This window comes from Camellia sinensis, chromosome 9 (genome assembly GCF_055761805.1).
Source record: "Camellia sinensis isolate YWXY chromosome 9, ASM5576180v1, whole genome shotgun sequence".
Taxonomy (NCBI): Eukaryota; Viridiplantae; Streptophyta; class Magnoliopsida; order Ericales; family Theaceae; genus Camellia; species Camellia sinensis.
The window spans coordinates 79623833-79639280 of record NC_138969.1 but is presented as its reverse complement, the minus strand read 5'-3'; positions in this window follow the sequence as shown (position 1 = coordinate 79639280).

Here is a 15448-nt window from a genome sequence, read left to right as displayed (position 1 = left end):
GCCAACCAATCCACACTCCATTCCAGCAGCTTCAAGGCCATTTCCAGAGGTCAAGGGCTCCCAAACTTGGTCCAAGAGTTGTTGAAGCATTGGTCTTCAAGGGTAAGTCTTCTATCCCTCTCTTTGGCCCTATTTTTGCTCAATATATTAGCTCCTCCTGCTTGCATATTTGGGCTCCGACCCTAACTGAAAATAGCATTATTTTGATCTCCTTTTCATGTTTGTTTAAGGGTTTGAGGCTTCCTTTTTACACTTACTTCTTTACCTCTCTTGTATGCCTCTTTCTTGCATAGTATTTTAGGCCTATTTTTAAACTGTTTTGAGCTTGGTTATAAACTGTAAAGTGGCTTATTTTGAGACCTTCTTCAACATTGTTGAAGGGCTCTTCACTGTTTGAGGCTTCCTTTTGTCACTTGCCTCTTTATCCCTCTTTTCGCCTTATTTTGCATGTTTTGTTAGCCCCTTGTGCTTGTATTTTTGGGCGCTGGTCTGAATTGTAAATAGCCTTATTTTGACTCTCTATTCCTGTTTTATCAAGGGACTTTTGCTTTTTGAAGCCCCTTTTTTGCTCTTTGTGTTTAAACCTCTTTTTAGGCCTTATTTTGCATAGTATTTTAAGCTTGCATGTGCACTGTTTCGGGTTTGGTCACTAACTGTAAAATATCATGTTTTGGGCCCCTCTTCAACTTTTTTGAAGGGCCCTCCTCTGTTTGAGGCCAGCAACCATCACTTGCTTCTTTGTCTCCCTTTTGGCCCATTTCTTGCACAATAGTTTAGCCATACTTGCGTTTGTTTTCGTGGCTTGTTGTAAACTGTAAAGTGCTTTATTTTGAGCCCCTATTCAACTTTGTTGAAGGTCTCTTGGCCATTTAGGGCCAGAAGATGCTACTTGCTTCATTATCTCTCTTACGGGGCCATTTTTGCATGCTAACTTATCCCTATTTGTGTTCCCTTTTTGGCCTTGCTTAAAACTAGAAATATGCATGTTTTGGGACTGCCTTGATTCTGTCCTTACACTTCATTTTCAAATAATGCATGCTTTGTATAGCTACAGGCCATTACGTGTGCCTAGTTTTGCGTTTCGGGTCTCATTTCATGCATCGGGTACCATATTGCCATGTTTCAAGGCTGTTTTGCATCATATTTCGGTACTGAAATTTGCATGCTTGTATGCCATGTTCAATGCCCTGCCATGTTTTGTTAGAGTGGCATTTGTGCCTTAGGTTCAGTCATCGGTTTGCATGCACGTGTGCACGCATCTCGAGTGTCTCATTTTCATCCATTGGCTACTAATGTGAGTGTGGCTGAGGTCCACTCATGTTGGTGTAAGTCCATTGTGCATTGAGTATGCCATTTCATTTTATAGCATTGCGTATGCTAGGTTGTATGTTAGAGCATTGCGTATGCCTTGTTACATCGTGCATTGTGTATGCCGTCTCATAGCATTGTGCATGCTAGGTTGTATATTAGTTGCGTTCATGCATGTCATGCATATTGCATTGTGCTTGGGATAGAAGTTAGCCCGAGCACGGGAAACGAGGGACGTTTCGTACTTCGAGTGACGGAACGTGCCTCAATTTCCAGTCACCGACACTTCGGATTATCCATGATGGAGTTTAGGTCTTGTTGTGTTTATATGTGCATTCATTTCATATTGAGTCGTGCAATTCGACTCCTCGCCCATCATGCATCGATATGCGTGATTGGTGGCATGAGGATCGAGGACTACACTTCCCGAAGAGTAGTCATGCATACGTATGTGAAAATACTTGGCCATGTCCCTTTGTTGCTCTCTGTTGCAGCAAATTAGAAATCGGCAGCCTTCCGAAGCTTGGTGCGCATTCCAAGAACAATTGCAAACAGAGGCAAACTGGGGCATCACAAGAGATTTTCCGACAAAGGCAACCCGAGCATGCATCATTCATCACCCGGAGCAGATTTGAGGCAGTCCCTGGCTTGCATGCCAATTTACTGCTTTCCTAATTTAATTTGTTAATTAATTAGGGTTTTGTACATATTTGGACTGTAATTATTCATTTGGGACTGTATATTATTTATTCGGACCCCCTGCGCGAGGGCAATGTTGTAATAAGTGTGCGTGTGTGTGATGTATGTCTTCCAACCCCACGTCTTTCTCCCTTTTATTTACCCGCTTATGATGGTTAGATTAGGGCATGTTTCAATTAGCATACAGTATGATAGCATGTTTGCATTCATTCATCTGTTTTGCATGCACCAGGCTCGGCTCATCATACTAACTGCATTGTATTTTCAATTCCAAGTTGAATACATGTTAGCTGTAGCATTTCATATGCCATGTTTAGAATAGCCGAGCCTGCTATAGTTGTATTTTTGCATGTGTTGCATTAGGCATTTCCGTATTATTAGGATCATGCATGGATTTCTAATTAGCTTCTGTTTTGGCTTGGAGTACTCGGTAAGTTTTATGCTTTAGCATCCTTGCATGCCTGTGAGTGACTGGCATGAATAGCATGCTTACCATGAGGCTATATGCTTATGTGATATAACTGCCTGAATGCCTGTGGGTGAAGGTTGGGTTATTTGAATTGGAACAATTCATCAAATGTGTGTTTTAAGCCCACTAGATAGTGGCAAAATCATGTTTTTCTAAGCCCACCCGAGGGTGGCAAATCCTCGTCTTAGCCTACTTGCGGGTAGCACCATCAAACCACTTTAAAAAATAAACATGAAATGTTTTGTTCCAATTCAGACGATCCAGTCTATACTTGTATACTGTACGCATCACATAGTAAGTCTAGGCTAATAACCGGAATAAGAACGCATAATTTTTTCAAAAATAGATATCATGGTAGTAGAGGCCGATCTTTGATCGGGTGAGCGGGGGTGCTCACGAAGTGACCTTCCCCAATCGTACCCAAGTTCCCGAGTCAAGGCAACTTTGATGATGACGGACACGTGGCCTTAGGCAATGAGTTAGGGTTTCCTAAATTTGCCCCAAAATAAAATATATAGGTGACGACTCTGTATCTGGCAAAGCAATCCGTGTTTGGCACTTCTTTCAAAATCTGTTTTCTCAAAACGATTTTCCGGATTTGGACTCTTTGGTTCAGATTTAGAACCGTGACAATTTGAGAGTCCGAACTGTAGTGAACCCCAATACGAACAGAACGGGACCTCATCCCTCCCGGGGCGTTCGGGGACGTCTACAGTTTCTGGCGACTCTGCTGGGGATTTCGAAAACTTGACTCGAACTCATGATATTTGGTTTTGACTACACTTATGTGTTTCTTTGCATTGCATTTGCATTGGTGTGCCTAGGAAACCGTGTTTGCCATCTGCTATTCCTGAACGGTTTGCCGGAGGCTTGTCTTGTCAAGACATGACCATAAGGCTGACCGGTTGTGGGCTCTGCCAGTATGGGAACACAAACCCCGGTTTTACCGAGGCACCCTTTTGACCATTCGACCTAGTGCATATTCAGATCTATAGTGACCATTCCAAACTAGGACAGGTTACTTACCCGATATAGGTTGTTTGAAACCGCTGCGTGCGTAGTGAAACCCTAGCTCCTGACAAAATAGGACAGGGAAACCCTACCCCAACATAGGGGTGTTTTGGCTCTCACTTTGCTTGTTATGTGCTTTAGAGTGCGTCTCTATACGAATGCATGTATCAGTTTACAAGTTTGGGCATCAGGCCTGCGGGCACCAGTTCAGCATTTCGGGATTCAGTTTACCAAAGGGTAACAATTTACAGGCCGAATTTTGGGGCAGAGTTCAGTAGAGGGCACAGTCATCCTGTTATGCTCATATCTGTTTTGGTGAAATCAGGCTGAGATGCTGCATGTTTCCTCTTTTGCTAGGGTAGTCCTGGAATTAGAGCTTCAGAAAGCTTCGATATCTCCCGGGTACATTAGACTAGTGCTGATAGACTTTGTTAGGTCAGAGATTCAATTCAAGGGCAACCAGTGTTCTTTCGCTGAGGCAAGGCAAAGAAAAGGCAGTCAGGGCTCACCGGTTCATCTGATCCGTCAGTCGCCAGTCACATCACCTTTGTTCAGACTCAGCAGACCGTGATGGCACAGGGTTCAAAAGAATTTGTGGCCGTGACAGCAACGCTAAATCAGGGAACTGCCATGCAGGCTGAGACCAGTATTGAAACGCAGCGCCCATCTGGGACATCTGCCTCACATCCAGCTTTGGGACCCCAGCCGAACTTTGACCCACTACCGCCAGTTGAAGATTTGTAGTGTCCAGATCCTCGAGAAAGGTTGACTCAAGCTCAGGTGCTCAAACCCCTAGTGCAGCCTAATGAGAGAACTCAACCCTTTCATGTTGATGAGTTCAATCCGACTGCAGTGAAAATTGCGAACCTTGAGAAGCAGTTCAAAAAGGCACAGGGCCTTAACTCCATTCCCGACATTGAGGATGGGTACACCGAGTCTGTCGTACGGCTCCCAGACAGATTCAAAATGCCATATATCGACCGTTTCGACGGGTCTGGAGATCCAATGGTACATATCCGACTTTTCTTGGATGTCCTGAAGCCGATGGGTCTAACTAAGCTACAGAAACTCTCTCTGTATGGAAGAACCCTGTCGGGTGTAGCAGCCACTTGGTACGCTAAGTTGGAGGACAAAGTGAAGCAAAATTGGGAAGAATTGGCTGAGGCCTTCGTCGATCAGTATTCCTACAATACCCAAGTTGAAATGACCATCCAAGAACTTGAAGCAACTCGCCAGAACCCAACAGAGCCTTTTGTGGAATTCGTTGCAAGGTGGAGAGCAAAGGCAACACAAATGACAAATCGTCGCCCTTCTGAGAGGGATCAAGTGCAGATGATGGTGCGAAACCTTGAGCATGATATGTTGCAAAAGTTGATAGTCGCTCAACTATTCACTTTCAAAAGTTTGCATGAACTGGGGGTTCAGATCGAGAATGCGTTCAACAGTGGGATCATTCCCAGAACAAGTGAACCGACAAGGAGGGTGATTTCAAGGAGTACCAATGCTGGTAGTAGCACTATTCCCAAACCCGCAGAAATCAATATAGTCGCCACAGCCGACCCTTTTGCCAAACCAAGCCTACAACCAGCCAGCCCAGCCCGAGCTCAGGGCAAAACTTTCACCCCTCTCTATATGAGCCTGACTAGTGCACTAAAACTCCTAATGGAAAAAGGGCATCTCAAACCCCTCGATCCTCAACCTCTTCCCGACTCACTCCCAGCCAGACATAACCCTGCCAAGTACTGTATGTACCATCAACAGCGCGGTCATGGCACCGACCGTTGCTACCGCATTCGTCATGAGGTCCAAAATCTCATCGACAATCAGACGATCGCTCCACCTTCAGACCCCAATGACCAAACATCTCCTGCCTACCTTAATCTTATCCGCATACTGCCATCCACCTATGACCCCAGCATATACATCACCCGGCCCATCTACCCAAGCCTGAGGTGTTTATCCCAGAAAGCATGGACTTATGCATGATGGGTACATCTGAACCCCAATCACCTCAAACCCGTGAACCCACTACTTCTGAGTTGATGGGAATGATTAAAGATCTTCAAAGAACCGTGACAGATCTGGCCTCCGAGACATTGGCTCCATCATCGACCACACCACATACCGGGAACTTCATGGCAAAGTGGAGGCGAGTGGAGGCGAGTGGAAAGAACAAGGTAGGGGCGGACATGGATCCCCATGAACATCTCCTATTCACTGTTAAGGCTTTGAAAGCCGAGGGACTGAACAAAGAGCAAGTCCTCACAGTTGTTGCAAAAGCTGTGGATGACACTTTCGCTACTCAAGTTGGGGGCAGTCTGAATCAAAGGGAACATCGGGAGAAGGGCTGTCATACCAGAGACGATCCTGTTATCTCTAATCCTCCACTCGGAAGAGATCGGCAAACCAAGCCAGCACCTGCCAATCCCTTTGCTGGTGCGCCCAGTAAAAATCCACAAGCCTTAAAGTACCAACCCCGAGGTCGGAGGGTCTTCCATGCCCTCTATATGCCTTTGTCCAAAGCTCTTCAAATCCTTGTTGGACAAGGCCATCTCAAACCCCTTGAGCCTCGGCCTCTCCCGAACCCTCTTCCGGCTACACATGATGCTACCCAGTACTGCGCGTACCATCAACAAACTGACCATACTACCGACGACTGCTTCCGTCTCCACCATGAAGTACAGGATCTATTTGACAATGGGATTATCCTCCCACCGAGCTCAGCAAAGTCTATCGGCACTAGATCGGTGAATTTGGGGGAATAATGTTATGTGATCGGGGGATGAACCACCTGCAGGCAGCGCTCGATTAACTCCAGACATGGGAATGGCATGCACTGTTCTGAGCAATATGCAAATACCAGTTTTTGTGCTTTCTGACTTGGGTATTGGGTCAGTCTTGTTGTGTCGTACAGAGTCAGTCTTTTCTTACTGAGTCAGTTGGGTCTGTCTTGTTGTACCGAGTCAATCCTGTTTTGTTAGAGTCAGGTGATTTCGGGGGTGTTACCTCGGGCATCACTGTTTTGTTTTGTGTTTGTCTTTTTGCTTTCTTTTGAGTCTGTTTCTGTCTTGGAGCCAGTAACGCCAACAGATTTGAATAAACAGCAGTGATTTTCACATTCTTGTGTTCGCTTCTGCCTTGTGCCAGGTGTGCCGGAAGTTCTGAATGAAACGACAGTGCTTTTCACCTGCTTTTCTATGCTTTGAAAATCATTGCATCGACCTAAGTTTTTCAAAACCTTTTGAACATTGTGATGAAAACAAAGGGGAAGGAACTCCTCAGGATTTGCAAAACTTTGATCAAATTGAGAGAAAGAGAGGCGTGCTAAGCCCTTAATGAATGAAATCATGTTTGTTAACGTGAGTACTGAGAAGGATCCTGGCTTGATCCAGATTGGTCCCACACCATCTTCAGCGCGAGCGATTAGTCGTTTTCTTAAAAGATTTCAAAAAAAAAATGTTTTACGCGGTCTTGCGAAGACCTGTGTGGAATCGCTCTTGAGATTGTGCAGCTTAGGATCGCTCTCAGCCTCGAGACTCGACTCCTCATTTTCAAACCTTGGACTAGAACTCAGAAAGTTCAAAGGTCAACTACAATGTAAGGCCTGTGTGGCCGGATCCAGAGCAGCCCGTGAATTAGCGGCAACAAAGTCAGATCAAGAAGCTTGCGAAGCTAGATCAGGAGCACCCCTCGAACTAGGGGCAAGAATTTCAAATGTGCTCGAAGAGTCCAAGATGAAGATCGGCAAGAATGCCAAACCCCATAAGGAAGGAAAGAAGAAGACATTATTGAAGGACAACCGAGCTCCTATCCACAAACACTAGGGGCAAATTCACCCTCCATTGGATGGACTCTTGCATCGTCAGCGAACAACAGCCATTCTCCTGGATTCAAATAACTTCGGGGTCTCAAAACCATTTGACATGGACAAAGCTATACTTTTAACCCTTGAGAGGCTCGCTGGGCTGAAAACACGGAAGGGCGGCCCAGGCAAAAGTTAGAGCAAGAAAAGAAGAAAAAGAACAAGAAAAGAGAAAAGAACAAAAAAAGAAAAAAAAAAAGAAATGAAAAGAAAGAAAAGAACACAAAAATTGAAAAGAAGAAAAACATAGCTCGGAAGGTTGAAAACCCGCAAAGGGCAGCCTTGGCAAAAGTTAGAGCGCAAAAGGAGAGGTTAATACCCAAGTGTACCTTAACCCCGAACTACGTGAGGCTTGATTCCCATCTTTGGGATACGTAGGCAACTTCATTCTGAAGTCCAGCCGTAAAACACTGCGTCCATGTAATGGTTTTGATCATCTTTGCTTTCTCTGAATCTGAAAATTTGGTTGTGTTCGTCACTCTAAGGACTCACTACAATGCGCCACGGTGCTATCCAAACAAGGGGCAACTTTCCGTTGCCATTCAATACACTGCGGTGCCGTTCAAACAAGGGGCAACTTTCCGTTGCCAGGAAGCTCTCTTCAAGCACGGGGCAATTTTCCTTCGGATCTGAAGTTGTGCATCTCAAGAATGGGTTCTGTGCTCGTTGAGCAGTGGCCGTTTGCAAAAATAGTTTTTGAGAAATTTTTAATGAGGTTGACTAATTTTCTCTCAAAAATTATTCCATTTTTCCAAAACTGGACCATTTTTTGGACCCAAAAAAGGAAAATTTTCAGTGCTCATAACCTGACTTGCATGATTTTAAATCAGAAAATTGAACAAGCATGTTAATCGAACTTTCATTTTGGTCAAAATTGTCTTAGTAGAAAGCCAAAAACAAAAAAATGGTCGAAATGATGAACTAGGGGCATAGTTGAGTCAGGTGTTCTGTCTTTTCCCCATTACCACAATACTTGTCAAGAAGGGCACTCTACCTGCCAGAAAAGGGCATAACTGAAGTTAACAGCAAAAGGGCAGAAAGCTTTCACCCTCCGAGCAACGAGGTATCAAGCCAAGTGCGTAGCACGAACTGGAATGGATCAAGATATTCCACTCCCTCATCTAGACAGATCTGATCACGTCCAAACTCCCCAGCATCTGATCGTCAACCGATGTCAGCTGCAGATTTGCTACCTTTGTGGGAGAAACTCACTAGCTGCGTACAGAAGAAGAGGAATCTAGCGGAATGCTAGGGGCAAGAGCCCACAACTTTCTGTTTATCCATCAATCGCCCAGGGGAGGGATTTAAAATGAGAGATTGAAGAATAGAGAGGTGTGCGCTGAGAGAAAAAGTGAGGAAAGGGCTTTTTCAGAAAAACAGAGCCTGAGGGCCGAGTGATGTGAGAATCACAAATAAGAAAAGGGTGGGAAATAATACTCGGAGAAACTGGCTCCTCGTGCACCAAGAGGTCTCTCGTCTTTGTAACACGTCTGAGTGTTGTGTCTTTTGTTTTGTCTCGACTCTTGCTTTGAGTCAGTCCGAGTGTGTCTCGATGTGTTTAAGTTGTTTACCTTTTGTTTTCCATTATTGAGTCTTTTTCGCTGTGTTCAGTTGTAGGCTTAATACTCGGTCGAGAACTCATTTCTCAATTTCAAAAAAATCATCTTGTGCTCAGAGTGCTGTGTCATTCTCCACATTTGTGCAAAACAGGATTTGTTCTTTCAATAAAACTGCAGGATCCACCCCCGATAAGTGTGAACGGTAAAACAAGGACCTATCTGAAGCTATTTAGGTTCCAGACTGCAAAGCAAAAGAAAAGAGGAAAAATTTAGAGCATCTTAGCATGTTTCAACTTTAGCAAAATCCGAGACTGCATTCCAGGTGCACCTTCTCAGGCCTCGCTGTTTCTCTGGAGTATGAGTGTATCTCGACCCCAAGTGTAGGCCTGCTTCAAGTCAGAATGGCAGTCCAAGCAGCACCCGAGGGTTTCACATGCAGATGTTATCTCTCGCCAATATGAACAGGGTGTGCCCTTTTTGAGCTGAGTGTGTTGCAAAGTCCTCTAAGAGGTAAATTAGAGGCACCAGAGTACATATTTGATGCTCCTCTACTGCATAGAATGTGAACTTTCATACACACTGTTGTTGCATGCGTGCCGTGCATCGTTATGATTCATGCATAGAATATGCTTGCTTTCGATTCCACATAGAATATGCTTTGCTTGTTTCATGCATAGAATATGCTTGCTTTCAATATTACATAGAATGTGCTTCCATACTTGCATAGAAAATGCTCGTATCTTTTGCATGGAAAATGCCCCCATACTTGCATAGAAGATGCATTTTATCACACTTTCTTATGCATTTTATCTCGCTCGCACTGTCTTGTGCACTTTCATTTTGTATCTCACTAGCACTGTCTTGTGCATCTTGTGGTCGTATCTCACTCGCACTATCTTGTGCATTTCAAATCACTTGCGCTTTCTTGCGCATCGCACTGTTTTGTGCAGTTTATCATTTGCTCTATTTTGCACACCTCAATCGCACTGTTTTGTGCAGTCTATATTCGCGCTATTTTGCGTATCGCACTGTTTTGTGCAGTTTATCATTTGCGCTATTTTGCGCACCTCAATCGCACTGTTTTGTGCAGTTTACATTCGCACTATTTTGCGCATCACACAGTCTTGTGCACTTCCGCATTTGTAATCACTTGCGCTTTCTTGCGCATCGCACTGTTTTGTGCAGTTTACACTCGCGCTATTTAGCGTATCGCACTGTTTTGTGCATTACATTGTATCATTCGCGCTATCTTGCGCACCCACCTGCACTTGTTAGTGCATTGCATCGCGCTATCTTGCGCACCTTATCTGTATCGCACTGTTTTGTGCATTCACCATGCTCGTACTGGTTTGTACACCTTTAGCATCACACTGTCTCGTGCACATTGTTTTTTTTTTGTATCATTCGCACTATCTTGTGCACTTTCTGGTCTAGGAGACCTTAAATCCTGCATCTTTATTTACACTATCTTGTGCACTCCCATGGTCTAGGAGACCTTAAATCCTCTAAAGTTGCAATTCCTTTGGTGTTTGTCGTGCCCGAACGACTTCCAGTGGTCTGGTATAGCCACCTGCCTGTGTTAGCAGTGAGTTCCTAGGAGATCAACTGAGACGGTGGAAACTAGAGTTCGAATGGCTATTGCTTAGAACGCAAAGGTTCAGGATTTCCGAGACTAAAGTCTAGTTTAAATACCCAGAGGTATATCCTCAGCTTGAAATCTGTGTGGCAGCCCTATAGATCGAGATAGCATGTGTATGCGCCTCAATTCTGGATACTGAACCAACCTAGTCTGTCACCCTGTTGGAGAATAGGGAAAGCTGCGACCATAGTCAGGGAGAAAAGTAGTACCTGTGGCTCAATCAAGAAGAAGCGAGAGATCCCCAGCAGCGTGAGGCACAATATTGCATGTACAGTTCATTCGAAGTTGGTGCAACCAGATGAATCGCGTAGGTATTGTATCTTCTCCGTGTGAAACGTGGCGAGAATCGAACAATTCTCCGCATTCTTAACTGCATGAAATGTAGTTGTTGCTTTGCATTCTTGCTTAAAACTGTTTCATCTATTTGCGAATACTTGCCTCATTACAGCTTGCTGCATTTGCATGATCATGAGCTACATTCGGCTTTGTACATATCATTTTGCATTTTGCCCCTGCCTGCGGGCATGCCTGTGGGCACATCTTTGTTATTTTGTATGTTTGTCTAAGTCTTCGGCCTTGTCAAAAATGGGTCGTCTCTGGGCTTTGACATTCACTCCCGTCACTTATGACTTCCGAGTTCTGTCAAAGAGGGGCAACTGTAGACACCCCATTTTTGACCGACCTTAAGACTCAGACGTCACTGATTGAGCGCTTGGTGATGTTGCATATTGTGCTCGTTCTGAGGTTTCAAAGTTTCGGCTGCGAGCCTTGCCTCCGGACTTCGAGGCTCTTGCGTGCTTTGCCTCGGCTCGTGAACCAGGCTCGGTTTTCTCTGTTTCTCTTCCAGAAAGGAGAGAGAGGTCTCACAGATCATCTCTCAGTGGCCGTAGGCTACATTTTGTGGTCGTAGGCCATTTTGCCCGTTTGGAGTCCGGTTTCCGATTTTTCAGAGCCGTTGGCCGTGTGCCTGGGTTCGGGACCGCTTAACCACCTCCGTTTGCTCCAGTTTTTGGCATGCATCTCATTTACTCCCTTTTGAAGGACACTGCGGTCCGAAAAACTAACTTTGTGGTTGAACACCACTTCCGGTGCCTAACAATCAGTTTTCGGGGCCTCGGGCTGCGCGTTTCGGCCCCCGAACCTCCATTTCGCATCGGTTTGAGTTCATTTTTGGCAGGGACCTCTGTTTCATTGTTAGGAAGGTCGTAGAAGGGTGGGAGGCCAGTAATTGTTCTGACAACCAGTTTTATTCCTCCATCGCCCTCCGTCGCCCGTTTTTCTCACTTGAAAGCCAATATTGACCACCGTAAGGCCACTTTTTCCAACCCTAAACCACATATTTGTGTTGTACACACCTGGGAGGCCACCAATATCACATGGCCGGCCAGTAATTGTGTTTGACCCTTTTGAACCCCTCCAAAAAGTGGGCTTTTCTCTCTCCTGGTTTACTTTCTCCAATTTTTGACCAATGGTTGTGTTGTGCACACATGGGAGGCCACCAATCTGGGGTGGCCGGCCACTAATACTGCTTGAACCTTTTGACCCTTGGCCGGCTGGCCATGGGGAGGGCCGGCCGGCCACCTGCAACTTAAATACCAGGCCGGCCCTACTCCCCTCCTCTGGTACATTACAAATCTGTATTTTGTTTCCCCCAGATTGTGTATCCGGGGGGTTGCACTTTTGAGGGAAAATTTGAATTCCATTCCCCCCCTTTTCCCCCCCTCTTTTGCCTATATATCCAAGCCCTCCAGATCCCATTTGAGGGGTTAGAAAGTTTGGTTTAAGCCTCCTACATTGTATCTCTCTCTCTCTACGCTCCAATCCTCAAAACCTCTCAAATCCTACATCCATTCTACTCCATCTCCAAGCCAACCAATCCACACTCCATTATAGTAGCTTCAAGGCCATTTCCAGAGGTCAAGGGCTCCCAAACTTGGTCCAAGAGTTGTTGAAGCATTGGTCTTCAAGGGTAAGTCTTCTATCCCTCTCTTTGGCCCTATTTTTTCTCAATATATTAGCTCCTCTTGCTTGCATATTTGGGCTCCGATCCTAACTGAAAATAGAATTATTTTGAGCTCCTTTTCATGTTTGTTTAAGGGCCTCTCCCTGTTTGAGGCTTCCTTTTTACACTTGCTTCTTTACCTCTCTTGTATGCCTCTTTCTTGCATAGTATTTTAGGCCTATTTTAAAACTATTTTGAGCTTGGTTATAAACTTTAAAGTGGCTTATTTTGATCCCTTCTTCAACATTGTTGAAGGGATCTTCACTGTTTGAGGCTTCCTTTGTTACTTGCCTCTTTATCCCTCTTTTGGCCTTATTTTTGCATGTTTTGTTAGCCCCTTGTGCTTGTATTTTTGGGCTCTGGTCTGAACTGTAAATAGACTTATTTTCACCCCCTCTTCATGTTTTATCAAGGGACTTTTGCTTTTTGAAGCTCCATTTTTTCTCTTTGTGTTTAAACCTCTTTTTAGGCCTTATTTTGCATAGTATTTTAAGCTTGCATGTGCACTATTTTGGGTTTGGTCACTAACTGTAAAATATCATGTTTTGGGCCCCTCTTCAACTTTGTTGAAGGGCCCTCCTTTGTTTGAGGCCAGCAACCATCACTTGCTTCTTTGTCTCCCTTTTGGCCCATTTCTTGCACAATAGTTTAGCCATACTTGTGTTTGTTTTCGTGGCTTGTTGTAAACTGTAAAGTGCTTTATTTTGAGCCCCTCTTCAACTTTGTTGAAGGTCTCTTGGCCATTTAGGGCCATAAGATGCTACTTGCTTCATTATCTCTCTTACGGGGCCATTTTTGCATGCTAACTTATCCCTATTTGTGTTCACTTTTTGGCCTTGCTTAAAACTGGAAATATGCATGTTTTGGGACTGCCTTGATTCTGTCCTTACACTTCATTTTCAAATAATGCATGCTTTGTATAGCTATAGGCCATTGCGTGTGCCTAGTTTTGCGTTTCGGGTCTCATTTCATGCATCGGGTACCATATTGCCATGTTTCGGGGCTGTTTTGCATCATATTTCGGTACTGAAATTTGCATGCTTGTATGCCATATTCCATGCCCTGCCATGTTTTGTTAGAGTGGCATTTGTGTCTTAGGTTCAGTCTTCGGTTTGCGTGCACGTGTGCACGCATCTCGAGTGTCTTATTTTCATCCATTGGCTACTAATGTGAGTGTGGCTGAGGTCCACTCATGTTGGTGTAAGTCCATTGTGCATTGAGTATGCCATTTCATTTTATAGCATTGCGTATGCTAGGTTGTATGTTAGAGCATTGCGTATGCCTTGTTACATCGTGCATTGTGTATGCCGTCTCATAGCATTGTGCATGCTAGGTTGTATATTAGTTGAATTCATGCATGTCATGCATATTGCATTGTGCTTGGGATAGGAGTTAGCCCGAGCACGGGAAATGAGGGACGTTTCGTACTTCGAGTGACGGAACGTGCCTCAATTCCCAGTCACCGACACTTCGGATTATCCATGATGGAGTTTAGGTCTTGTTATGTTTATATGTGCATTCATTTCATATTGAGTCGTGCAATTCGACTCCTCGGCCATCATGCATCGATATGCGTGATTGGTGGCACGAGGATCGAGGACTACACTCCCCGAAGAGTAGTCATGCATACATATGTGAAAATACTTTGCCATGTCCCTTTGTTGCTCTCTGTTGCAGCAAATTAGAAATCGGCAGCCTTCCGAAGCTTGGCATGCATTCCAAGAACAATTGCAAACAGAGACAAACTGGGGCATCATAAGGGATTTTTCGACAAAGGCAACCCGAGCATGCATCATTCATCACCCGGAGCAGATTTGAGGCAGACCTTGGCTTGCATGCCAATTTATTGCTTTCCTAATTTAATTTGTTAATTAATTAGGGTTTTGTACATATTTGGACTGTAATTATTCATTTGGGACTGTATATTATTTATTCAGACCCTCTGCGCGAGGGCAATGTTGTAATAAGTGTGCGTGTGTGTAATGTATGTCTTCCAACCCCACGTCTTTCTCCCTTTTATTTACCCGCTTATGATGGTTAGATTAGGGCATGTTTCAATTAGCATACAGTATGATAGCATGTTTGCATTCATTCATATGTTTTGCATACACCGGGCTCGGCGCATCATACTAACTGCATTGTATTTTCAATTCCAAGTTGAATACATGTTAGCTGTAGCATTTCATATGCCACGTTTAGAATAGCCGAGCTTGCTATAGTTGCATTTTTGCATGTGTTGCATTAGGCATTTCCGTATTATTAGGATCATGCATGGATTTCTAATTAGCTTCTGTTTTGGCTTGGAGTACTCGGTAAGTTTTATGCTTTAGCATCCTTGCATGCGTGTGAGTGACTGCCATGAATAGCATGCTTACCATGAGGCTATATGCTTATGTGATATAACTGCCTGAATGGTTGTGGGTGAAGGTTGGGTTATTTGAATTGGAACAATTCATCAAATGTGTGTTTTAAGCCCACTAGATGGTGGCAAAATCATGTTTTTCTAACCCCACCCGAGGGTGGCAAATCCACGTCTTAGCCTACTTGCGGGTAGCACCATCAAACCACTTTAAAAAATAAACATGAAATGTTTTGTTCCAATTCAGACGATCCAGTCTATACTTGTATGCTGTGCGCATCGCATAGTAAATCTAGGCTAATAACCGGAATAAGAACGCATAATATTTTCGAAAATAGATATCATGGTTAGTAGAAGCCGATCTTTGATCGGGCAAGCGGGGGTGCTCACGAAGTGACCTTCCCCAATCATACCCAAGTTCCCGAGCTGGGTCAACTTTGGTGATGACGGACACGTGGCCTTAGGCAACGAGTTAGGGTTTCCTAAATTTCCCCCAAAATAAAATATTTAGGTGGCGACTCTGTATCTGGCAAAGCAGTC